The sequence below is a fragment of the Geospiza fortis genome, unplaced genomic scaffold (genome assembly GCF_000277835.1).
Source record: "Geospiza fortis unplaced genomic scaffold, GeoFor_1.0 scaffold11, whole genome shotgun sequence".
Lineage (NCBI taxonomy): Eukaryota > Metazoa > Chordata > Aves > Passeriformes > Thraupidae > Geospiza > Geospiza fortis.
The window spans coordinates 15,048,988-15,074,640 of NW_005054304.1; the positions used below are offsets into that span (position 1 = coordinate 15,048,988).

The following is a 25,653-nucleotide window of genomic DNA, read 5'->3' on the forward strand; positions in this document are numbered from 1 at the left end:
GGCCGAGGAGGGACGGCCGGGGGGCGCGGCCCCCGCCCCGCCAGCTCGTGGCCGTTACGGAACGATGCTAACCTGGTTTACCTGCTGTGCTTTTTCCATAAGACTGCTGGCTCTCTGGTTCCTTTTTGTTTTTCTTCTTTTTTTTTTTTTTAATTTCTCTCACTTCCTTTTTTTTTTTCCTTCTTTTTTTTTTTTTAATTAATGGCAATCATGACAATTCGGGGCGGTTTGTAGGAGCGGGGAGGTGGGAAAGGGAAAGTTTTAGCTGAACACCAGGTTCTCACTGTCAGAAGTTTAGGGAAAGCAATGGCAAGTTCTTCTCCAGGTTGGCTGGTAGCAATGTGTCCCAGACAGACGACAGGCCACGGAGCCCAGTAGTAGGAGAAACGCACCCAAGTGATCTCTTTGGCAATGTGTTTTATGAAATAACCTGCTCATGGTGTATTAAACACAATGGAAGAATAGCACAGGTATGACTGAACTGATTTCTGGCTGAACTGTATGTACGGTTATTTTTACAACGTTTCCTCAGAACTGACAATGTATTGTGTTCCCCAAAGCTGTAACAACAGGTTTTCAGATTTGCTAGACCTAGGAGAGACAGGCAGATCCCGTGTCACAGACATTTCGGTTATTGTATTGGGTGTGACAGACAATGGGAACCAAAATACACAACCGTGAGGAAAATGGCAATTGGATGGTATCGTTAGGGGAAGGGAACAAGTGAGAGGAAAGACTAGTAATCATACTTAATTCCTTGTCATTATAAAAATTATAGTGTTGCTGGTTCGACACACATCTCAGATGCGTCTGAAGGTGTCAAGGATGATGGATTTAGTACAGAGGAGTAGTGTGTGGCGGGTGACACCAAGATTTGTAGTCACAGAAATCAGCAACTAAGTGAGAAATTGCAACTTCCCCCTCTCTCTGTGTATGTGTGTGCGTGTGCCTGTGTGTGTTTGCATAGCGGTTTATTCCCTTGCTCATTGCTCGCAGGAGCTCTCTCCAAGAAGAGATGGGATGAGGGATTCCAGGGAAAAAGCAACACTTAGAGCCAATTAATTCGTTCTGTGTTAAATAAATTGAGCTAATAGTGTTGGTATTGACACTGCCATGGGACAAAAGCAACATTTGGGGGTTCACTGACATTTGGCTGATAGTATTAACTCTTTCCTAACCAGCCTCATCAAAACAACTAATTAATTCCTTCTTGCAAGAGTGAACTGTCCTTGCTGAAAGTTTAATTCATAGCTCGGCATCCTTTTAGCTCTTTTTTTTTTGTGAATGGTGACCCAGCATCGCTAACACAAAAACCAGGATGGACTTCCCAGGGGATAGAAACCAGACTGGGTTTTCAGCTCTTGGTTTTTCTAAATAATGTGCCTTTGGTTTGCAGCAAGTTTGCAAAAAGGATAGTTAACACCTGGTCTGTTAATGCTGAGTATGGCTTAAAAGAGACTCCCTGAACCAGAGGCATGGAGAATTCCCCTCACACTAGCCAGCACTGAGAGTGCCTTTGTGTGCCAAGTTCCCTCATTAGGCTTGCAGACCAGGGTGCTGCTGGGATTTAATGTTTGTGATAAATGATAGGTTCTGATGGTTTATCGATTTGTGCAGAAAGTGAGCTATCTCTGGAAGAAACACATTTGTACATTATCAGATCTTCCTATGGCTTTGTGTGCATCTCTGAGCACTTTTCCAGAAGTTCCTTGCTCCCGACAAAGGTGTTTAGTAGTGTTAAAAACTTTTCAGGAGTGCTATGAGAATGCCTCCCGTTAAAATTGTTTAACCACTGTGACTAGTAAAACCCATGGTTTAATTAGCCACTTGTGTGCTCTCATAACCACCTGCCTTCATTTCTTTTCTTCATTCTCTCTTTCCCCCACTTACTCTCTCCTGTTTGTGCTCCATCAGATACATAAACACAAAAGCTCCTCTGCTGCTATACTGTGACTCAAAGGAAACAGGTTTATCTTTCCAGCTGTGGAGATGTCAGTAAGGCATCACTTCTCTGCAGGTCATGGCCCATCACAAAGTTTTGTCACAGAATGTGGCTAATTTCTTTACAGAGATATGGTTTGTCAGTGGGAGAGGAAGAATAACTTATTTACATGGTGTTTTGCTTATGCTTTCTTTCTTCATTATAAAGAATTAAAATTAATAAAGTGACAGAAGGGCTGTCTACAGCACAGGTGGTGCAGCAGTGCTCTGGCTGTAGGGCCACCAGCTGGAAGGGTGTCAGAGGGTGACAGGGCCTCCACGAGCAGTGGAGGTGTTGGGGCTGGGCAAGGGCACCCTCCCTGCAGAGTGAGTGCCTGGAGTGACTCTTGGCCTGTGCCCCTGGGGAATCCATCACTCTGCATGGATGGTCCCCTGGCACCTCGGTTGGTACACAGCCATGGGTATGCATCGAGGATTGAGGGGCTCACCTTCCACTACACACTTAGATGATTCGTGAATTGTGCTTGACAGTGGCTGCAAAGTGCAGGGGTGATTTACAGCAGGGGGTGGAACCATGTTTAAAAACAAATGAAAAATTAGAAAAATACCAATAAACCGTGAACTGGCTGACCCCACAGAAACCATTTCTCTCTTTTTCCTTTAAATCTTTTCTACTGGTGCAATGAAGGCATAGGATATAACTCTCAAAGATAGTATGTGGAGGTGAATACAGATCACGTGAATGCTTTCCAGTTCCTGACCCTTGCATTTTTCATGGAATGCTTCTCGCCCAGCTTTTCTTTTTTAAACACTTGAATTATTTTTTTCCTACTTTTCTTGTACTGTTTTCACATTAAAAGTGTCCCAATGCTCTAGTGTTTTTCATAGAATGTTATTATTACTAGGAAATTTTATGTACAGCAATAATAAATCTATAAAAATCAGATTGACGTCACGTTGCACGCTGCCTACTTGTGTATGTATATTCTGTGTTCATTCAGATTTACAATCAGTTTAAAGAGACATAATCTTTATTTACCCATAGAGACTACTTATGTTCCTCTGATTGGTGCACATGCCTGTAACTTCAGCTGCTGGTTACGAAGATTAGGTGCCTGGTGGTAGTTCACATCCTTCTCTCTTTTAAGCTAGCCCCATTCAGTGTGTGAATCTCAGTTGCCCCACTGCTCATTTTCATTAGCGTGACAGCAAGTTCAGGCAGAGAGGCTGACTTGCGTTGGCAGGAGCTGAAGACTCCTGCCAAATGTGAAATATCAGCTGTTTAGGCATGCTGTCATCGTAGTGGGCACCACTTGCTCCCTTTGTAGCAGCCCAGCTAATTGATATGTGCGCTATTAAAGTGAGCGTTTGCATACCAACCCGATTGAGTCAATACCAGCCTCCAAATCCGAGGCACTTGGCTGAGCTGCGCTTCAAGCCAGTGGGATTTTGAGATGGCCTTCTCCAGGGATAGGTAACACCATATGGCATTGCCACGGGGGAGAGAGGCTGCGCTGGCAACCTCTGAACCTGCACTTCGTGTTGCAGTAGCGCATGCAAGCGCTGTTAAGGGAAGACTGCTGAGCTCTGTGGATAGGGGTCAATTAGTAGGGGCCTCAGAGGAAGCAATTTCCCCGCTGTCTATCTGGCTTTAAATTACATGCACAAGTTAAGTGACGGCATGATGGAATTGAGCAGTGGTGAGGGGGAACTGTAAAGTCTGATAAGAAGCAGGCAGCTAGCACAATCCAGCGGGCTAACTGGAAGGTGGAGAGAAAGACCACCTTGTAGCTCATGTTGCTGTTTGTCCCTAAACATCAGCAGTGCTACTGTATCACAGGCTGTGTCTCCTGCCTGCCACTGTCTCGTAGCCCTCCATCTGGCGGAGGCTCCCTGTGTGCATGTGTTAAACACTTTGCAAAAGGGCAAAAAAGCAGTCCTTGTTCCCGAGCGTTTACAGCTGGAGCAAGAACTGCCATCTGCCCCGAGCACAATTTACATTGGCGTTGGCTGCAAAGCCCTGATCAGCCCTGAGAGCTGTTTTTCCCTCTCTTTCCTCGTTTGTGACCCTGGTGCTCTGCCAGGCTTCTCTTGTTCTTCTGTTCCCAGGTCTGAGCCTGCAGGGAATGTGCCTGGTGCTGGAACTGGCTGCTAGCACCATAAAAGAGCCCTCACTGGGTGACTGTGGTAGTCATATTTGGGGCTTCCAACGTGGTGCATGATCCTGCTGTGACAGTGTGAGTAGGGAGGGGAGGAAATGAGAGACAGGGCTAGATGTGACCTTTGTTGGACATTTTTCCATGAAGTTTTATCACTTTCATTCAGATACTGCATGTCTGGGATAAGCATACGTTCTATGATGAGTTTTCCTTTTGACCTCTGGAGGTTCTTGGGGACAACACCAGGCCTCGTACTGCCACCTCCAGTGGAGACCAGGGCAGCTACATCTTTTATCACCAGTCCCTGATCTCTGTTGCTCAGAAATCTCTTTGCAGGGAGTTAATCTTCTGCGTTAGGTTCACGTCTTGCAGGGCAGGAATGTGCTGCAGTTGGTGGGAGTCATGGGGTGGAGAAATATGTTTAGAGCCCAGAGGAGACAAACTTTTAGTCTCCTTGCAGTTCTGACAGATGACTGAGTGCAGGTGATTTCCTCTGAAATGTAGTTGGATGGTGCCTGTCTTACCATTTCATATGTTGTTATTTCCCTTTCCTCATCTGATACTTGCAAAGCAGAGAAAGTGCCCAAACCCCATGACATTACTGTTCAGTTTAGAGTATATATGGCTGCTTGATACACTGTGCATATTGTTGTTAAGGGCGGGGGGGGGGCAAAAATGAAGTTACTCCTGCCTAAGAAAATCTCTTGGTGAGATTTGGGACTGAGCTGAACAGCATTTGAAGAAATTCTGCAAAGTTGTAGGCTATTCAGGGACTTAACAGCTTCTTTCATACAAATACTGCTTTCTACTTGCATTGAAAATGGCTTGCTTTAAATCATTGAACTATGATTGTTTGCTAGTGAAATTGTCTGTATGGTAAGAGAGGTTAACTGGTTGCAGTGGTTCTGAATTTTGATTGCGCTCAGTGGTTCTTTGCATGGTTTTCTAAGTACTAGTATAGGTTATACACTTGGAACATCAAGATTCTGTGCCAGACTCTGGATTTCAGTGTTGTGACTGTTTAATCTATTTTTTTAAGCTGACATAATGAAATCTCTATGCACTGTTCAGGCTGGTCAAGCTACATGTGTCATGAGAAAGATGATGAATGAGGGTAGTTTGGGATTTTTTTGAGCAGTAATTAGCATAATAAGTGTCTTTTTTCTTCTTTTTTTTTTTTTTCTCCAAATCATCTCAGTCACTTTGAACTAGATATTTCAGTTAGGGGTACATAAAACGATCATGACTTGGAGTCCTATGCCAGCTACAGGATGTTTGGAAAATCTTTGCCAATTCTGTGTTTGTACAAATTGTTGTAGACTATACACATCATGCCTGATTCATATAAGGAGACTTTGTTTAAGTTGGTAGATATGTGAATGTCATGCTTCATGCCACTGATTAGGGGTGGGCAACAGTAAGGAACAGTCTCAATTTTGTCTGCTCATTCATGTATCTTTGTATTATCGGATCTTGGGGTCACTTTCAATGCAATTCTGTTTGCTAAGTGCACACTTAACACATTTACTGAAGTCAGGGAAGACCTTGCTCACCTGGAGAATGGGTTAGGATGTCAGCAAGCAATCCTTTGGTACTGGGGAAAGAAAAGGAACAGAAACTTTTTTTTTTTTTTGGTCAGAAAACAACATCCTGGTACTGCTTTTTGGGTTTTAAAAAAAAAGTGCCCTAAAAAGTTGAAAAAAAGGTTGATGTTAATTTCTGTGTGCTGTGTCATGCATTTATGTATGGCAATGACTAATAACAGGTCTTTTCCAAAGATCCTAAAAATTTGTATTGTTAAAAAGAAAATTAGTAGTCTTCCAACTCTTAACATGCATTTATTTTAAGGGTTAGGCTTGGTGAAATAATTCTAAGCAGGCAAACCTAGAATGTACACCTTAAAGACTCATCAAATACAGCATAATCCTTTTGATCACTGGTTGCAATGGGAAATGGCTGCTGCTTGCATAAGGATAAGCTTTTTGGATGTACCCAAGCGAGTTGGGAGCAGTAAGTAACTTGTGTTACTGTAGCCTTGTTACTGGTGGCTAATCATTCCTAAGCCACCAAATATGTGCTTGAAAACTGGCAGCAGATGCCATGTCTCCTGAGGAGTGCCACCACCCAGGGAAAGCATTTCTGTGCTTCTGTAGTGTCTGTGGTTTTGATAGCTCATCTGCTTGGATGATTGTACTGAACCACAATGTCTTGAAGCATGCGGCTTCCTTTGACACCTTTTCTGCTATTTGAGAGCCCTGACTGCTTGTCTGCCTTCTCTCTTCTTTTGGGTACTTCAGTTGTTTTCTACAGTCCTATCTTGTTCAGTCACATGCAAACACCTGTCCTGAAATTGAGTTACTCTGTAGTGTAATCTAAAGTCATCCCCCATTTTGGCATCCTGTGCTTTCTGTTGTGTGTTGAGTTATGTTGCACTGTACTTTAGATGCGACAGCCATTTAATAATGTTGAAGCCTTAGCTCTGCAGGGGCTAAAAAGATCCCTGCAGGCTTGTTAACTTCTACTCTCAGACATTATGGGAAATATTTTCTTCTCCCTGGAACTCTTCAGCATCCTCTTAATTAACACCATAAAAATCCATAGCCAGGTATGCGTGAAGCCTGTTTAATTCTTCTGCAGTTTTCCAGAGTTTCTCTGTTCCTTCCTCTTTAACCAGACAGCAGTGCCAAGTGAGATATGAGAACATAAAAGGAATAAAGGCAGCCTGGGTCATGCAGGATACTGTGTTCTTGTCAGGCAGCATACTCATCAAGTGCCTTTCCCATACCCACCATAAGATCTTATTTTTTCCCTGCTCTACTCAGTATTTTTCTTTATCTTACTCTCTGAAGTGTTGGTCATCTAGAACTTTGCACCTCTCTTTTCTCAGGACAGTATTCTTTTCTGTTTCAGACTGCTGTGGTCATGGTGTCTGTTGTACTTCTACGTAGGATCCCCCCTAGCTGGTATCAGACTTCATTTGACTAGAAGTTATCTTTCTATATATTTGACTAAGAAGCAATCTGAGACAGAGATGAGAGAGATTATTCACTGGTTTAGGAGGTGGAGAAGCAGTATTAAAATTTGAGGTGGAGAGAAGAACTTAATAAATACTAGAAAATGGGGTAAATCCAAGGGAGTTCAGGATGCATATCCCTTAAGATGAGGGCAGAAGAGAAGGAAAGAAGAGCTGCAGAGTGCTCAAACAGAGGAGAAATCCATAGTGGCTGAGGGTTGGTTTTAATGTCTGAAGCCTCAGTGAGGGGGTGCCTGCTCCTCCACAGGGGTGACTCAGTTACCATGGGACAGACTGAGCACTGAAGGGTGCAGTGGTAGGGCTGAAGATGCAGTGACATTCCCCTTGCTGAGAAGAGCATGAGGTGTATTTGCTGCTATGAGTAATAAATTAGTATTCAGGTGAGGCAATTGAAGAGCTCACCAGTAACCATCTTCCCAAAACTTCTGCAGGGGAAGGCCAAGATTTCACAGAGCTGAAGGGAACCTTGATGAGGGTAAGCAGGGCTTGTGGATATCATAAGCCAGTTTTTTAAATTAATTTTGAAAAATTGCCTGGAGTTTGTGGAGAGAATTTCGATATCAGGGCGAGCTTTTGGTATGGGTGGAGTCTTGTCTTCCAAACAAGTTGTTCAAGGGGTAAGAAAATGAGAAAAGCATACACACAGAAAAGCCAACAGATATGAAAGAGAGAGGGGAAGCTTGCAAAGGAGAGGCTGAAAATGATGATTTCTTGCACGAGGACTTCTTGGTCTTAAAGGTTTCCTTGGTGGTGTGTACTGTGTTTCCTAGGAAAGCTGGAGCATGCTGACAGCGTATCAGTCTGGCTCAATGTTAACAGAAAGAAATTGCCCCATTGTAATGAAAAAAATACCCCACAACAAGTGCAGTTCAGTGACATCTGTCCTACACATCCTAACTGTGATGGGAGATTGGAGATTGGGTGCAGCAGCCTTGGCAGTTACAGGCTTGGAAGAGAAGTGTCTGTGTAGAAGCTACAAGGAGGGCAGAGTGAGAGTAATCAAAGATGCTGGAAACAGAAAAGGAGAGGCAAGGAATATACAGAGGATATACATTTTTAAATATGTGATCTCCAAAGCGAGTAGTACTAGTAAAAAAAGGCTTTTAATTTTAAAGCAAACAAAACAGGAGAAAAATACATTTGGAAGGGTTGTGTGACCCACATGGCAGGGGGTGAGGGAGGACTCAGTTACACCATCTTAGTAATGATGTAAAATCCATTCCCTCTACATCACCAGTTCATCTGAGCTCTGGGAGGTGGTAAAATGCTTGGCTGGTTGCTTGGAAGCTGATGTAGAGTAAATTGGAGGTCAAAGTCCAGTGGAGGTCACCGCGTCATGAAAATAATTACTGAGATGGGTCTTAATTGTCATCCTTGCAAATTTCAGAAGACACGCTTGGGAAAGAATGGGATTCAAAACCATTTACAATGTATTAATGTCTCCCTCACCAGTCAGGAATTGTGGTGACCTGGTGTATGAGAGTGTTGCTGCTCCTCTTCCTGCATCAGGTCATACAATGCATGGTGCTCACCTTGATGCTTGGCTACAAGAGAGCCAAGCTGGCACCTGTGATGGGTCTTAGGCATTGGCTGATTATACTTCCTCAGCTCAGGTATCAAGTGCTGCATTTAAGTGATGTATTTCTGTATTTCTCCTTCCTTTTTTTTTCTTTTTTTTTTTTTTTGCAAGCTTTGCAGAAAAAGAAATAAGCAAGCAGAGACCAAGAATTTAATGGATATATTTTTCACTGGCTCTTTTATCAACAGCATATGAAAAATCCCAAAGGACAGAAGCAGTTAGCTAACCAATGAGGCATCATAGCTGATTTTAGGTTCCATGCAGGAGAAAAAGATACTGAATCCCCAGCAGCTCAAAGGGAAAGAGATTTAAATTTAGGTTTGGTACTAAGAAACGTGCCTCTCCTCTGCTTGGAGACCAGTCTGTAAGAGATTACTGTACCCCAGGGCAGCAGTTTGGAGGATGATAGAGATGTCAGCCTGTGAGTGCAAAGGCTTGTACCACTGGATGATGAACCAGCAGGGATTTCTCATTAATGGAATGAATGTTAACAAGAATAATTCTGTTTTGTGAGCTGGTGTGTCTGGGAAGGATAAATGATAGGGGCTGATGGATGGTCTTCACAGTGATTTGATTAGGGAGAAGGTGAATGGCAGTGTATGTGTGAGAGAGGGGGAGGTGTGTGCACGTGGTACATCCATTGCAGTAGGCAGGCACACTTCTAGTTGATAATGTCTGCCAGAGAAGTCAGCAGAAGTAACCAGACAGGTCCTAGCAAAAGCAGAAGCTGAGCACTGGTGTGGATATTTCATTTTTAGTGTCCTGTGCATTGTAGAGTCTTGGGTTTTATGTTGCATGGTGGTAACAAACCTGTATCCAAGAATTTCTCTCTAAAACTTTTGTCAGTAACAGAGCTTTCTGCTAATAAGGCATTTGACTATTGATATTAATTCCCACAGTCAGTATGGGAGCACTGAGTGACATCTTTTCTGACCTCCTTAGTGTCATCTTTGGCTCTGAAGTAACACTCCTAAAGCTTATATGAGCCCTTCCCTGAAAAAGCAGGAGACAGGCCAGACCTACTGATCAAGAGGCCAGGCAGGCAGAACCAGCAGAAACAATCCCTCATCCTTGCACGAGGCCTTCATATGCTGCTGGAATGCAAATAATAAATGGAAAAAGGCGAAATTGTCACATAAGCTGAGTAGGCACTCCAGCAGACTTAGCAGCTCCAGCCTCAGGTACAGGGCTAGCTGAAAAAGTGAATGAACTGCATGAACTGCTCGAGAGAGATGTAGAAATCAGGAAGGAAACGTGAATCCCTTTGACAGCGAGATGTCTAACCCTAACCCTCACCCGAAAAGCCAAACCTCTGGAGTGTTCCTTTGGCAGGAAGCCATGAGGAGCCCGGCCGAGCCAGTGTGGCCAGCTGGAGCCCAGGGCAGGGTGGCAGGTGACAGGTGACAGGTGACAGGTGACAGGAGGAGTTCCGGCCCGCTGGCCCCGCTGCCAGCTCGCCTGTGGCATGCCAGGCTCGGGGAAGCCCGCGCCCAAGCCTGCTCCCCTCGGGAGCGAGCGAGACGGCAGAGGTGGAGACTTGGCTCCATCCCTCGGCTCGCTGGCCAAAAGGGCTGTGCTGGCACAAGGGAAGGAGTGTGCTGGAAGGCATCCACAGGCAGCTACACCAGCCTGGCAAGGGATGGGCAGAGGAGGTGTGTTCCTTCCAGGGCTCTGCCTCCATCCGTGTGCCATGTGCTGGTACCCTCTGTGCACCCCTGCAGTTCTTTAGTGACTCTGGCTGGCCCCTGGGGGTGCTGAGGCCCATGGTGGAGCATGGGAGCTGCTCTCCTTAGATGAAGGTGATGCTCACTGGCACGGAGTGGGGCTCCATCACTAACATTTCCTGGGACTAGCTGTTTTCGCTTTGACAGCATTAGTCCGGATTCCTTACGATTTCTGATCTGTGGTTGCCGTCTGTTTTCCCCAATGGCATTACACATTTTTTCAGATCAGGACCCTATTCTCCCAAATTTGATCTCATCTATATAGTGAAAAAAAAAGTTAATATATAAAATAAACTGTGGTGTGCAGTGAATGTAAATGAGGGATAGTTTTGCTCCTTTTTTCTCCCATGGAGAAACACATTACTTCTCTGACTAATCCTATTGATTTGGCTGGGGAGCTATGGCCTGCTGCTGATGTCAAGTCCAAGTGGCAGGATCCGGCTGTACAGTGGCAGGTCTCCGTGGCCGTTGGCACAAATGCTTTATTCCCCAGCTGACTCCACTGAAATCTCCTGAGGTTACCTCTGAGCTATTTGAGAAGAGCTGGGTTTTCAAACCATGACCCTGACTTAGGAGTACATTTTAAAAATTTCTACTTGCAGTGTCCTGTAGCAAAGGTTTACTTTTCACTCAGTGGAGCGGGCGGCAGAGAAAGTCAAATGAGTTTTCCTAATCTGGTATGTTCTAAATCTGGTTTGTCTCCAATACAGCCTGAGAGATATGCAGTGCAAGTGGAAAAATAACTGCCAGCACGCAGATGCATGTCCTCTTGGAGGAAATAAAGCTGACTTTTAAAATGAATGTTAAATCTCATCCTTGGTATGAAGGGAGACAGGCCTGTAGCTCAGGTATGGGAAGAGATGTTTTAAGGTGGGCTGTGGAAGAAAGCTCACCACCAAACTTCTGCCCCAGCGTACATGTCCCTTTTTATCTGCTAAGTCCAATAATAAGCTTGTTATTAGAGGACATCTGTTACTGCCTGATAACTTGTGCAGCAAGCAGGAGCATAGCGTTGGTGGGCAGCCAGGGATTTTGGCAGCTGTGGGGAGCGGCAGCTTCGTGGACTGTTTCACACCTCGTCCAGAGCAGGGCCAGCACATCCCTCCCGTGGGCCTGTGGCTGGGTGGGCGGATGCCAGGAGTGTGAGCTCCCCTGGGCCAGCTGGTGTGCACATGTGCCAAAGCCTCATCCCCGCATCCTGCTGCAGCCACAGCTGGCCCTTCGGTGCTGGGTCAGCGTGGTGGGTCCCTGGCATGCCTCCAGGACAGGCAGCAGAGCAGCTGGGAGAAACGTGCCACATGCTGGGTTCTGCTTTTTCCTTCTGCATTTCTAGGGGATGCAGTTCACACACTAGTTTCTTGCCCCTAAGCCTCCTTGCCTGAAGAAAAACATTCAAGGAGACTGTGTGAGCTGGATCTGAGCATCATGAGGTTTTCCCCAAAGTCATTGCTGTAGGTAATGTATATTTATGAGCGGAACAAAGTGGGCCGCAGATACTTTGAAAGGCTGCTTTCCTCTCAGGGTGGCTTAGCATTTAGGCAAGTAAGGAGTGGAGATGCTGTCCAGACTGCATTTGCCAGTGGCAGAACAGGCTGGTGCAGGACAGATGACATCTTCCACCTGCCATCCTGTGTGTCAGGAGATGCTGATGCTCTGTAGTTCAGGAGATGGTTATCTTTCCAGTACCTAGAGGGAGCCTTCAAAAAAACTGGAGAGGGACTTTCTACAGGGGCATGTAGTGGTAGGAAAAGGAGAAATGGCTTTAGACTGAAGGAAGGTAGGTTTAGATTACATATTAGGAAGAAATGCCTTATGTTGAGGGTGGTGAGGCACTGGAACAGGCTGTCCAGGGAAGCTGTGGATGCCTCATCCCTGACAGTGTTCAAAGCTGAGTTGGATGGGGATCTGAGACACCTGGTGCAGTGAGTGGTGTCCCTGCCCATAGCAGGAAAGTTGGAGGTGATCTATAAGGGCCCTTCTGATCCAAATCATTCTATAATCTTACAGTGCCCTGCAGGTCAGGAGACCATATCCCTCTGCTGGGCTTTAGCCCATCACAGTGTAAGACAGCTCCATTCCAGCAATGAGACTGTGCCTGTACCGCCCTGTGTGCTCTGAGCCCAGCTCTTGTGTGGGGAAGAGTCTTCCCAGAGAGGAAAACTGGGGAGGCAAAGTGAGTTTTGATTTGCACCAGAGTCTGTATTGTTTATGTATGAGCAATGCTGGTGTCATTTCCAGGGTGACTGTCAGACACCTGAATTAGCTTGTGGCACTAGAAATACAAGGTGTGACATGAAGTAAAGGCCAGTTTCCTTTCCTGCTGGCAGTCTTGTGGGCTCTGTGAGACTGATGAGGTGCATAGCCTGCATTCACACAAGTGTAAGGAAAGCATACAGGCACTGGTTTATGGCCAGTGGTGGTCAGTGTTTGTTGGGCCAGGCTGCTGATGGATTCAAATTGTATTTCATGCAGTGGCCAGGACTTTTCAGCTGAATTGTTTTGGCCACCACAGAGCACCAGATTTCTCTATATCTGACCATATATCTCTTTCTCAATATATATAGATGTATTGAGATATACATAGACACACACATATACATGTGTGTATATATGTGTATATAACTTACCGGGCCAAACTGCTCCTCTTGTGCAAGGCATTTCAAGGAGGGATTGTTCTCCAGCTTGAGAAGATCATGTTGGGTTTCCTGCAGGTCTTGATAAGCTCACTTTTCCCTGTGTTGCTAGCATCAGTCCCTCTGCTTTGAGAAATCCACTAGTTTCATGTCATTTGCCGTGTGAATTTCTGATTCATTAATGCACTGTGTTTTTCTGTGGTTGGATAGGTCTCTGTAAAGACCACCAGGCAGTCAAGATTGTGTTGGACATAGCTCAGGTGCTGTAGACTTCCCAAAGAGCCTCTGTTGAGCTGGATTGTTTCCAGGGCTCCTCAAGAGGAGTGAGGAGTGCCACATCTGGCTAATAACTTGCTCTAGCCAACATATGAGTTTACTTCAATGAGAGCAGGATTTTTGCTCATGGATCAAACATCAAAGGATTCTTACATAATGCAATATCTTTAACATTGGTAAAGTATTAGGTCATAATCGTGTAGTGCTCTGATATATTTTATTATTCTATTTTATTTCTGAATGCAGTTCACCTCAAATGATTCCCTAGCCTTGTAGAAAATAGTAATACAGGTGACTTACAGTGAGTCTTGGATAGCTCTGAATTTTTCCTGCACCCTAGCAGCAGCAGCACTCCAAGCAAGTGCGGCCAACTTTCCTGATTCCTTGTATCTGTATCACACCTTTCAGGTGGATGTAAGACTCAGAGAGCCGAGGAGAGAGGATTCTCTGGCAGGTGGGGTAGGCTTGAGCTCACCAAGGGCTGGGCTGGGCAAGCAGGCAGGCCTTGGATGAGCAAATCCCGCTGTCTGGCATCCCATGCCTCCTTCAGTTGGTCACCTCAGAGGGCAGTGGGAGGCATCATTCTTTACTGAATGCTGTTGCTGTGAAAATACAAGTGATGAAACGGACTTTGGTGAGGAATTTACAGCTCCTGCCAGCATGCCGTTTTTTATGTGTTGTGTACAGCCAGGGTCTGCTTTTACATTTCCCTGAGGAGCATCCAGACAGATACATAGGTATCATTTTTCTGCTTAATTGAGGAGATTTTCTGTTGGTTTCCATTGCCTGTTTTTTACCTCTTTTTTCCAAAAATGCTTGGTTCCCTATATGAAACTCATTTTTCTAGGCAATAATTAGATTTTCAGATTTCAAATATTCGAGCTACTTCTTCTGCAGTGAAAGCTGGCACATAGGGAGCAGAATAGAAAGTTTGAAAGTGTGGAGGACATTTCATCCCGGGTTTATGTAGGGATAAATCCTCTCCAGTGCCATGCTTTATGGCATTACGTGCATGGAGAAGCCAGGGCTGCAGGTTTCTGAGCATCCTCCTGAGAGCAAGGCTGCAGTTTGTCAGCATTTGCACTGGCATGAGCAGTGAAGGCTTTTACAGCAAAACCGCACTGATCAACTCTGGTTCTGCTCCTCACCACCCCTCCTCAGGCTTCCAGGGGGATCGGTCTTTCCTGTCACTCAGGATAACCATTCCCCACCGGCAGCACAGGGATCCAGAAATGCGCTGTAATCTCGCCAAGAGTGTGATGCCTCAGCTGGGAGTGCTGGGTTTACACAGCCAAGCCGTAGATGGTCATTGCACTTAAACTTGTGTGTTGGTGTGCTGAACCTCTAAATGGGCTGCAGGGTCTCTCTTTGTCTGCAAATAACCTTGATCCTTGGAGTGGTGAAATCTATGGATTTCATTGCATATACTGGTTAGGATTTAACTTGATCTAGCTGTTCAGTTTTAAAAGATTTCTTTTTTTTTCTTTTTTTTTTTCTTTTTTTTTTGTTTAAGGGTGGATTAGTAATTCATTCCCAAATTGGTAGTTAGCACAATGGATATTTAATTGTAAATGTATATCTTTAATTAGAACTTGGTACAGAGATGCAAAAATTCCTTATCTTGCAGTTTTTCAAAAGCACAGATATTAAACCACAGCCTTGCCCTTCAAAAATACTGTTCTGTGCATTTAAAGGTCTGAATGACCTTTTAATCAGACATTACACCTTTACTTCCAGCTGATATGACAACGTCTGACAGTAACTCAACCTGATGTGGCAAGAAAATAAATAAAAGCCGTCTCAGTCACTATGTCTTTAAATCTCTCTGTCTAGCTGGGGTTTTGTGTTCAGGCAGATGGACCCGCAGCAGAATATTACATTTAGTTTTCAAGTGAAGACAATGTATTGAGTTTAATATGTTTGCATGTTTGACTGTTCTTTTGAGGTCAATTTCGTCATATGATTGTTTCCTGCCATTCTGAACTCCAGCCTCCTCTGCAGCCAAGCTCTTTATAAATTATAAATCTGTAAACCTCGCTCTCAGCAGCCATCTTACAGCCCACACAGACTGCTGTGGATGGTGTAGAAATTGCATTAACTCTCCTCAGTGTGCCTGGGTGTGAGGGCTGCCGTGCTCTGTCACTACTTGTGCTCATGCTCACCTCACGTAAATGGGCAGAGCGGGGACTGGTAAGGATGGATATGAGCAATTCCTACTTTTGCGCCATCAACACAAAGAGGACTCACACTAGTCAAGGTGGTTGTATTCAACACATCAGCTCATTGTCCTTGGAAGTTAATTTTCAGATGATTTATTGAAGTGTAACATTTGTGGAGGGGGAGTGGATATTGAATTGACAACAGGTCAGAGTTCTGATAATACAGCAGAATTATTTTGATCTCTGGTATTTCCAAGTGCTGAAGCAATAAACATAACAATAACAGCTCCCCTTTCATACAGCTTTTACAAAAAGAGAAGCTGTGTACTGCTTGAGCCTGTTTATCTTAAACTTGGCTAATTATTCAACAAAAAATACATGCTATACTAATGAGCAGTTCCCTGGAATTCAGAAAGTAATATTGTGACATTAAGTACAATGCACGTGTACACTGCAGGATCCATGGTCTGTTGGATTTTTATGGCAAAACTAGGAAAACATTAAAAAGGTCTTCCCTGAAACAAAAAAAAGAAAGAACTCTTTCAGAAAGAGACATGTACTTAAATGTGCACCAGCAACATCTGTGAGAACTTTGTTACAAATATTCATTTGAAAATTTCAAGAGTTTTGCTTTTAGGAGATTTTTTTTTTCAGATGTAACACTACTGTTTTGTGGGTAGTTCTTAATGAAACAAATACTTGTAAGCTGGGACAGACTGATAGAGTGTCATGTTAGGGTTAGTGTCACTCTCCCCTCCCTGGACAGGGCAGTCATTAATTCTGGAGGAGAGAGATGGGGGTCCAGATGCATGGGTTCAAGGGTGCTTTCATCATCTTTTGACTGAAGGAAATTGAGGATGAGAAGTTCCTCACAGAAATGACACAGCCCTTGCAGGCTCAGTCCCTTCAGCCTCCATGTAGTTTGTACTTTAAAGCTGTGAAGGGAATTTGCTGCTACTCAAATGTGTATGGAGGCACCTGGGTGCAAGTGGGTATCATTTTCAGGGTGCAGCAGGTGGGGGAAGGAGAGGGGCAGTAGCTCTCTTTACACAGGACTGTTTCTGTGTAAGCCAAGGTCCTGCATGTGTGTGAAAGAAAGGACAGGGGCGGTCCTGGGCAGCACCCCTAAATCAGCACAGTGATTCCCCCACTGGAACGAAGTAATGGATGTGTTTTCAGTTCTTTCTGCATTGCAACCTAAATGTGGAACAAGGTGAGGTTTGAAAATGCCACCTCTCCTCCTGAGGTGTCTGCAGACACAGCACACTTTCTGAGTGACAGAGCAGGGCCTTTGCTACTCCCCTGTCTTGAGCATGGTCTTGCCAAAGCGTCTGTTTAACCCAAAAACCCACCAAGCCATAACTGCATGGCCAGTATGCCGGCTCAAGGCAGGAACCATTGTACAACCCTGTGGTTATTCTAAAAGTATTGTCTGTTTTCCAGATATTTTTTCTAGAAATGTTTACATTTTCATGACTACCTTGTTAACAAACTAAGGAGAAGTCAGCGTGTTAGGTGTGTTACATACTGAGTAGGATGTATTGCGTGTGATCCTAAAATGGTGTGTGTTTGGAGAAGGATGTTTCTATTAATTGTCAAGCAATGGGAGGCATCGTGTTGTTCCTAGATAACTGAAAGTATGCCTAAAATGTAAAGGAAAAGAACAACTAGAACTCGAGTATGCCAATGCCACAAAAGAAAGCTTAACTTGTTTTCTTGCTTTTTTTTTAGAGAACACCTGTTCCCAGCGCTGAAGCATTCCGATGGTTCTTTTAAGCAGTAGTGTATCTTATTTTCAAGGCAGTCCGAAGTGAATGGCAAGCTAAAGTCTTGTTTTAAGAAACTGCTTAGTCCACCATTGAAGAATATACTCAGATACTATTTTCATTTATGTATAGGGGTTTCCTCAAAAGCAAAAGACAAAAACCTGTGAGCCTGGGGAATTGGCCAGCTTCTTCACATTCAGTACACCGATTCTTTCTTTGATGTAACTTAGCTATACTAGTGAAGTTGTTGTCTATTTTTAAAGTGGCTGTAAAAAAAAAAAGTTTGGGTAAACCCCTGCTATAAAGTCATGTATCTTTGAAAAGTAACATATCTATACTTCATTTTCAAATATATGTGTTTCAGTACTGTAAACTGTACAGATAGCCGCTTGTATTTTGTGTGTTTAGACACAAGGAGACAATCATGTCTGAGCATCAATGGAGATAAACAGTTTGTACACAACAGTGTGGTTCTGCAAATTGAATCCGGAGCAATAAATTCTGGCTTTAACTATTATTTTGCTAGTAGTTTAGCAGCAGCAGCAGCAACAGCAGCACTGTTTTACCATGCATCCTTCCATAGAGACTTGATGCCAAGTTTTCCAAGATAAAAAGATTGTGATGCATCTAGCAATTACCTTCTGTTGTGGTGTTGTGAGAGGGGCAGACGTAACACTTAAAATTAATCTTTCAAGCACTATATTAGAATAGTGGTTTGTGCATTTGCATTGCTTCCAAAGGAGCTTTACAGAGGGGTATCTCTCCAAAAATGCTGTCTGGTGTCTGACTCATTTTTCACTGTGCCCAGCATAGGCAAATGTGCAAAACTAGTCATTTAAATAAAGGTTCTTCTAGGATACAAACCAGAGTATGGGACCTTAGGAAAAATGATGACTCAGCTTAATTACCCTTCACCTACAAGATCTTATGTAACATTTTCAGTCAATGGAGTAAATAGTTTATAAAGTGGAATGCCATATTTTTGGTTCTGGTGGAGCTCTTCACAGTTAAGTGAGTTTTGACAGTTGGACTGGTTTAGGTCTCACTTGCACTTGTGCTCATTTGAGAGCCTGAATATTTCTGCAGTATAAAAAAGTTTTTTTTTTAAATGCTTTTAAAAAAAGACCACTTCTTCCCACACGTTTCTTGGTTCACTGATCTCGGCTTTGCTGAATGACTGGTCCCTTAAGCCCTTACAAAAATGCTTTGCTGTTCTTCCTGTTCTAGCTGTATGGAAGAAATGTCTACTCCATGGAAAGGCAGCACACAGAGGGATATAGCTGACATGCCATAAAAAATAAGGACTATTCTTTACTTAGAGATATTTGCTATCAGTCGATCATCACTTTTTATCACTTGGCTTTGTCATACCACTCACGAGTGAGAAGGCCATGCCACCAAAGTAAGTGAATGCTGTTGTGCCATGTATTTGATAGATTTATAATTTTATACGAGAGAGACCTACCAGTAGTTTCACAAACAAGGTGCTGGGCATGGATATAACCAGTTAATGTTGCACAGCACATGTAAATCTCCTACTGTTTCAGCACTTTCTTCAGGTTTTTGCTAAGTACTTCACCCTTTGGCCCCTGGTCCCACTTACTTGGTGAAGCACGAGGGATGGGTTGGGAATGCTCCAGTGTGGGACCTGTGCAGGTGGGGAAGACGCCAGCTTTGGCAAGTGAGGGCTGGTAGGTGTCGGGAACAGCCCAGAAAGTGAAGACCAGGGGATGGAGGCAGAGAAACCTCCTGAAGTCACATGTGTGTGTCAGCAGGACCAGGCAGAGCGTGGGTGAACCAGGGTAACTGGAGGGCACAGTTGGGCTGGGCTTACACCTGCATCCTCAGCTTAGGGTCAGTGCATGTGTCTGTGTCCTTGTGTCGTACGACATCACATACACGGCTTCAGAGGTGGAATGTCACGCTTAAAATGCTTCTGTCATGGTGCCCCTCTTACAGTTTGTGAGATCCTCAGTTTGAGTATACAGTTTGTATACTCATCCAATGCCCATTCAGTGAGCTTTGTGTCTGTTTGTAGGGCAGCCATGTATGGATTTTTTTCTTTGTGTTGGAGACTTTTTGGTTAGGGGCCTCTGTTACTGATCATTAGACCAATATGAGCTCTGCAAGGTCTTCTCTACCAAAGTGCTGATTGACTTACAAACTGAAGCCTTATTTGCACATCTGGTTGGTAAGCTTGCCTTGCTCTTTGGAAAACTCTCATTGCTCTTACAGAAGCAGAGGCAAAGTTAAGTTCAGGCTACATTAGGTGTACAAAGATACTCATAGCAATGTACTTACTGTCTAATACCCTAATGTTGCATGTCTTGTTGTGGTTCCTTTTTTTCATTTTGTTATTTTGTTTTAAAGAACTGCTGGATCTGTATATTGTAATTGTGGTGTTTTACATGTCAATCCAAAATTGTTAAACACACAAACAAGCATACCTGTTAATTATTGAAAATGAACCAGAGGTGATTTTTCTTTGATTTACCCTTACAGTTTTCATTTCAGATGTGTTCCTTTGCACCATCAGGTTTTTCGATTCTGCTGAAACAGTATTTAATATGATGTAGTGTGCATAGAGCATTTTAATTAGTGATGTTTGAAGAAGGAAATCCATTTTCTGGCCTGTCTCTCCCCACTGCCCTCCCCACCCTCCCCATTTATATACATATTTGTCAATCGGATTATTGTCAAGTTCTAATTACCAAATTTGTGCTTTTCACAAGGTCCAATACTATTTTCCAGTGTGAAAATTTGTATTATTCTCCATTCTTCATTCTCACAGTGAAAAGTAAAAAAAAAATAAAGGGTGTGGGCAAAAAAAAAAAGCAGAACTCTGTCTTCTAGATGTGAGTGAGTGAGTGCTAAGCCTAGTGGAAGCATTTTTGGCATACCCCAGATAAACTTATGAAAAATAATAAGCTTGAAAGGGAGGCACGTATACCCATTCTGTCAATTAATAACAGACCCTCCCTATAAGAGAAAATACTCCCTTTTGTACAGACCCCCTGGTATGTAAGTCCTACAATTAATGTTGAAGAATGTAAAGTCTTTAAACGGGCTAAATCTGTAATCAAATAATGAAGAAAGAAAGTAGTTAAATGAACATACCATTCAGGGTCGAATGCATTCAGCAAAAAGCAGTAGTAGGTCTTTGATCATGGTTAGATGCATAGTGATATCAAACAGTGGGTTCTCGTGTAACAGCTAAATGTTTCAGATTTTGTTTTTATTAAATTTGGCAGTTTCACGCTGAGCTCTACTGTATTCTTTGTGAACAAAAGACAGCTCCTATGTTAGAAAGTACTCCATTTTCACAATTGCAGGGAACTAGGAGGGTATTTTCAGAAACATGGGCCACAGAAATGTACTCCTTTCACAGTGTTCTCCTATTTCTGAACTGTGCAGTTATCTATTAAATTTTCTAATAGATATTTGTGTAAGGTGTATGTATGCTTGTGCAATTATGGAAAAAACCAGTTTTGGAAAACAGTGTATTTATGAAAAAATAATCACTTATGGGGCATGTACAAAACTGTATAAAAACATTCAATTTGCCCAGTAAAGTTGTTTTTTGTGATATTTCTGTGTTGTTGAATAAAGGACTTTAGTATTCAAAATATCTCTCTTTTTCCATAAACAGGTCCTGTTTGTGGGATCTTAAACAAAGAAAACCTCTTTTACAAAAGAACCCTCAAAATGAGCGAGAAGGTCCAAATGCTGACCTCAGTCTTGCGTGTGGGAATGAATGCTTATGAAGTGATGGTACAATAGCCACCGAGCTTATTCCTTCTCAATTGGCAATTGATGGAAACCCCATAAGTTGTATAACTGAAGGTAACATCGTACTCTGGATTTTTCAAAATAGCAGAAAAAAATACTGCCTTTTCTTCGACTAGGAATGTTACTTTGAGATTTTGAGGCTATGAAAGGTTAGTGAAGTAAGAGCAAGACTGATTACAGAAAGCCTTAAACCCATTAGTGCAGACCTGTGTTGTATAAAAAGAGTGGACTAGTGAGGGTGGTGTGATAAATTAGCAGTTAGCTTTGTATGGAGAAGCCTGCAAAGGTGAAATCTCATCTGTAGCTCTTGCAACAAACAGTAGTCCTGATGATAGATCATCCCATTGCTGTTGAAGTACTTGGAATTACAAATATGGTTTGTGAGAGAATGAGAACATTATCTTCTTTTCTGTTTTACTGCTTCTCAGTTCAAAGTTCAGCTCTCTACCTGTCTCAAAACTCAAATACATAGCTAAGGAAATGTTTTCCTCTTGACATTTTGTTTCCCCATACTACTTGCCAGCATTGAAGCAACTTCAAATAGGTGGGAAGGTTTGTGACAGGCACATCATCTGATTTTGGTGAAATTTGGAACGTCATTTTTCTGTGAATATTCCTTTAATCAACAGAAAGTCAGCTCTTAGGTGCCAAAACAGAATTTTGAACGAGTTTGAAAAATGAGGTAGGTCCTTTAGTCTGTGAGATGCTTTCAATGCCAGCTGATTTTCCAGGGGGAGCCTTGGTGTATCCTTTTGTTTTTTCAAGAAAGCAACAAAAGAAAAAGGAATAGAAGTGGATTTTCCACTGATCCTGCCTGCTCTCATCAAAATCCATAAGGATATATGTTCTTGGGAGACGTAGACCACTCATTAGACAAGAGTGAATCTTGAGGTCTGTTTGAAGAGGAGGAAAAGGGCTGCCAGGTTGCTCAGGCATACTCAGTGATCTCTCTGGATTAAATATAGAATTCACAGGGAGGAAATACACTCATTTCATGAGACGGTCGATTTGGAAGCAGGAAGAGGTCTCTGAGTTCCTATTCTTTTAATGCTTTCTCTTTCAACATTTTTTCCCCTCAAGTGTTGTTTTATACTGGTCTGAATGAAAAACGTCCCTCAGCTCTGAAGAAATACTTGCCCCAGATATGAGCCTTGCAGTTTAAAACTACTTCTAGGTTTTTTATAGCTTTTGTTTTTTAATTAAAAACAAACAAACAAACAAACAAACAAACAAACAAACAAACAAAACCCCAAACAACAAAACTAAGCAACTAGAAGTAAAAACCCGGTCAAGAAGCAGGTAATTCTTCAAAGCCAAAGCTGACAAACTTATTACTGAGCCTATTAAAGAAAGGAAAATACCCTTTTGTGTGGAAACTCAGTTTTTCTAGGCTATGTTGGGCTCAATTTGGTTTTGCCACTAGCCATGTCAATGCTCTCTTATATATTTCCAAGGAACAAGTCTGAAATTATGAACAGTCTAGTGATACAGGGCAGTGTGCCTTCTGGGAGGCTCCAGTCTTCCCCATGTTCCCAGGGGCTTTACCAGATAGCTTGTGGAATTGGAGGATATTATATAGGAGGCTTGGTTATAAGTTTGATCTTACTTCACTGTAAGGATCTACTCAGTTACCAGTGTGCACTGAGCATGGATAGATGGCCCCAAAATCTATAAAGGAAAGGAATTATTCTTCTTCTCAGTAATAACTGCAGAACCTACAATGATCTTTGAAACCACTGTATCTATCTGAGGAAAGATGAAGTGCTGCAGGATCTGCTCCTCCTGTAGGTTTGTCTTGGTTTGATGTTTGGTTTTTAGGGTGGATACACTCAGCTGGGTCACTGGGTGCTTCAGCAGAGCTGTTTTGCTCTAGGCAGACAGAATAAAGGAAATGCAGGTAGCAAAATGTTATTCTTGCAAGGCAATGGTCTAGATTGCCTAAAGAAGCTGTGATGTTCTGGAAGATTTTCTCAGCTTTTCTAAGTTCTCAGATGATATTAAAGGATTGTCACATTATTGGTAATGTAATAATCAGGAAGAATTTGTCATGCTACCACCCATTCCTGAAAAACAGGTTTTAGAAGTCAGCCTTAATGGGTTAATTTCCCAACCAACTCTGAAGGTGCTTCTTAGTGTAATATGACTTCCCTATAACAGAAGATGCTGTGGCAGTGGGTTGATTGGCCTATATAGCCTTGACTTGCAGAGTCAAGGATCTCTGATAGAAAATAATTCAGAATTCTGGTAGAAGGATCTGCAGGTGTCATGATGTCAGCCAGAGCCTGGATTAATTATTCGGTGCAGTTCTCCCCAGCTTGGTTTATGATGTGTATAAGCATCCTACATTTGAGAAGAAACTACCTTTCTTCCCTTGCTCTTTTAAGTCTGCTCTCTTTATGGAGTTAATAAGACTAACCCTCTGCACTTCTTCAGGAAAGGCCAAAGCATTAGAAGAAATACATCTCTTTTTGGCTAGACATTTTCCTTTGGGTAGAGACAGAAGAGTTAGTCTAGGTCAGAAACTCCTGGTGCTTTCTCAAATCTCCTAACAGGGGTCTCTCTGCATTGGATGTAGCTTGTGAGCAGAGTCCATACCTCAGCTTGGCAATTGGTCACAATCCTACAGAACATCAGCACTAAAGCAGACAGGAGCCATGGGGGATGTTCCCAGTGCCCTCTCCCTGGTGTGTGTGACACACACAGATTTATGGCAGGTGTCCAACACCCTTCCCATGCAGGGGGTCAGGCTTGCTATGCCCAGCAGAGAGGTGAACTTCCCCAGAACTGAGCAGCCTGTAGCATGCTGGAGGTTTTTAGGAAGAGAGAAGGTTTTTACATGTCCAGACAGGGACTAGAACATCTCAACCCACTTGTCTCATGTTAGCTTTTGGTTTATAGCTGTGAGGGTTGGTGGCCACCAGGCTGCAGGAGAAGGAGCAGGGCTGTTGAGTATACCTAGTATCTTCTTACAAGCCTACATTTTAATGGTCATATCTAGAGATTGATCGTGAATTTGAGCAGCTGATATGTTGACCGAGATTAATGCAAAATTATTACAACTGGTTTTCAACTTTTTGTTGGAGAGTCAGTGATTAAATAACCTGATCTAGCAAAATTTGTCACCCACACTAGGAACTGTGAACTAATTATTGCTTTCTGATACTCTGCTCTTACTTGTTTTGCCTTTTTATCCTGATTGTTTGCATTCCTAGGACTGATTTGCCTTTCTGATGCAATACCATGTGATCTGCTGATTAATTTTTGTGAGCAATCATAAACTCCAACCTATGGCTGACTCCATATATTTTTATGCTACGCTCCATAAACATTCATTCATTTATTATGATTACTGTGTGGAAACAGACTTTTACAGGCTAATAAACTTGGATTTGAACTGGTTGAAGAGTTTCCTGGTGTAACTTCTTTCCACTTTTTTAAGAAAAAAGCCCAAAACCACACATAACAAAAAAGAAGAAATAAAGGTGCAAACCTTGACTTGACTTAACCAGGTCTCTGTAACTATCTCCACAAATGCTGTCAGTACTAGACTTGGAAATATCAACAGCAAAACCTTATTCTCAAGTTGATTTCATTAACAGTGAGAAACACTCCTTCTTAAAAATAAAACAAACTTCCAGGGCTTAGGGCTGGGAAAGAGGGGGAAGTGAAATCGTTTTTTTTTCCTTTAATTGGTTACTCTGGTGTCTTCTCTCCTGTAGACCTGCTTTCTTAAACACGCTGACATGCACAGGGCAGCTTCCAGCTGAGACCAATTAAGCAGAGCATTTGCCTCCAGTGTGGCTCAGTGGCTGTGGCCGGGTGATGCTCGTTGCAGGCTGCGTGCCGGCGCGGGCACAGCTGGAGCACGCGTGGCCAGGCGACCTCCCGGCACACACGGGGCCAGGGCCAGCATCCTCTCACGCTCCTGGGCTCTGATGCTCCCTGACCTGCTGTGCCTGGCAAATGTCTGGTCAGAAATGACTCTGCAGGTGGTGGAGTATTTTCTTTTTTCAGTGGTTAGTTCAAGCTCAAACAGCTGGGCAATACTGAGTGTAGTACACAGAAGGAACACGGATTCTTGTGTCGTAGCTGTTTAAGACATCTCAGTAGATGAGGAAGCTGGCAGTAATTGATAACCCTTTACATGGTCTCTGCAAGGAGGCCATTGGGATGGAATGGCACCTTGTGCAGAGAGAGGCAGCAAAGGTAAAATAGGTTGGCCTGATGTCTGCACACAACTACATGTAGTCCTCTCTGTAAAGAAATCGTCATCCTTTCCATATGTTCATCTAAAGTGTATCACAAGCATTGTGCATAAAAATTGTATTTTTCAGTCCGCTGGAGGCCCAGCCACACAGGTAATCTTAATCTCACCGAAGAGCAAATGGGAATTTAAGAGCAGAAGGAGGGCTCATGTTTTGTCAGCTTTCAGGCCTTGAATGCAAGCAGTGAGATCAAGTGTCACTGAATGGCACAGCTGGACTGGACAGGACCCAGCCCCCGTGTACAGTGACCCTGCCAGTGGCACAGCTGTCCTAGACCGGGATCTTTGGGGACCACTGCTCTGGCCCCTGCTCTTCCCAGTTCTGCTGG

At 43.3% G+C, this 25,653-nt stretch overlaps 2 long non-coding RNA genes across 2 annotated transcripts in view; both read left to right on the forward strand.

The window, feature by feature from the left end:
* The window catches only part of LOC115949525, a 21,220-nt gene extending 321 nt beyond the window's left edge, over nt 1-20,899 (forward strand). The window contains exon 2 of the long non-coding RNA XR_004082970.1: nt 17,237-20,899. This is a non-coding gene — a long non-coding RNA (uncharacterized LOC115949525). The remainder of the gene's footprint in view (nt 1-17,236) is intronic.
* LOC115949526 overlaps nt 1-25,653 on the forward strand; it is a 161,118-nt gene that overhangs the window by 46,303 nt on the left and 89,162 nt on the right. The window lies entirely within an intron of this gene.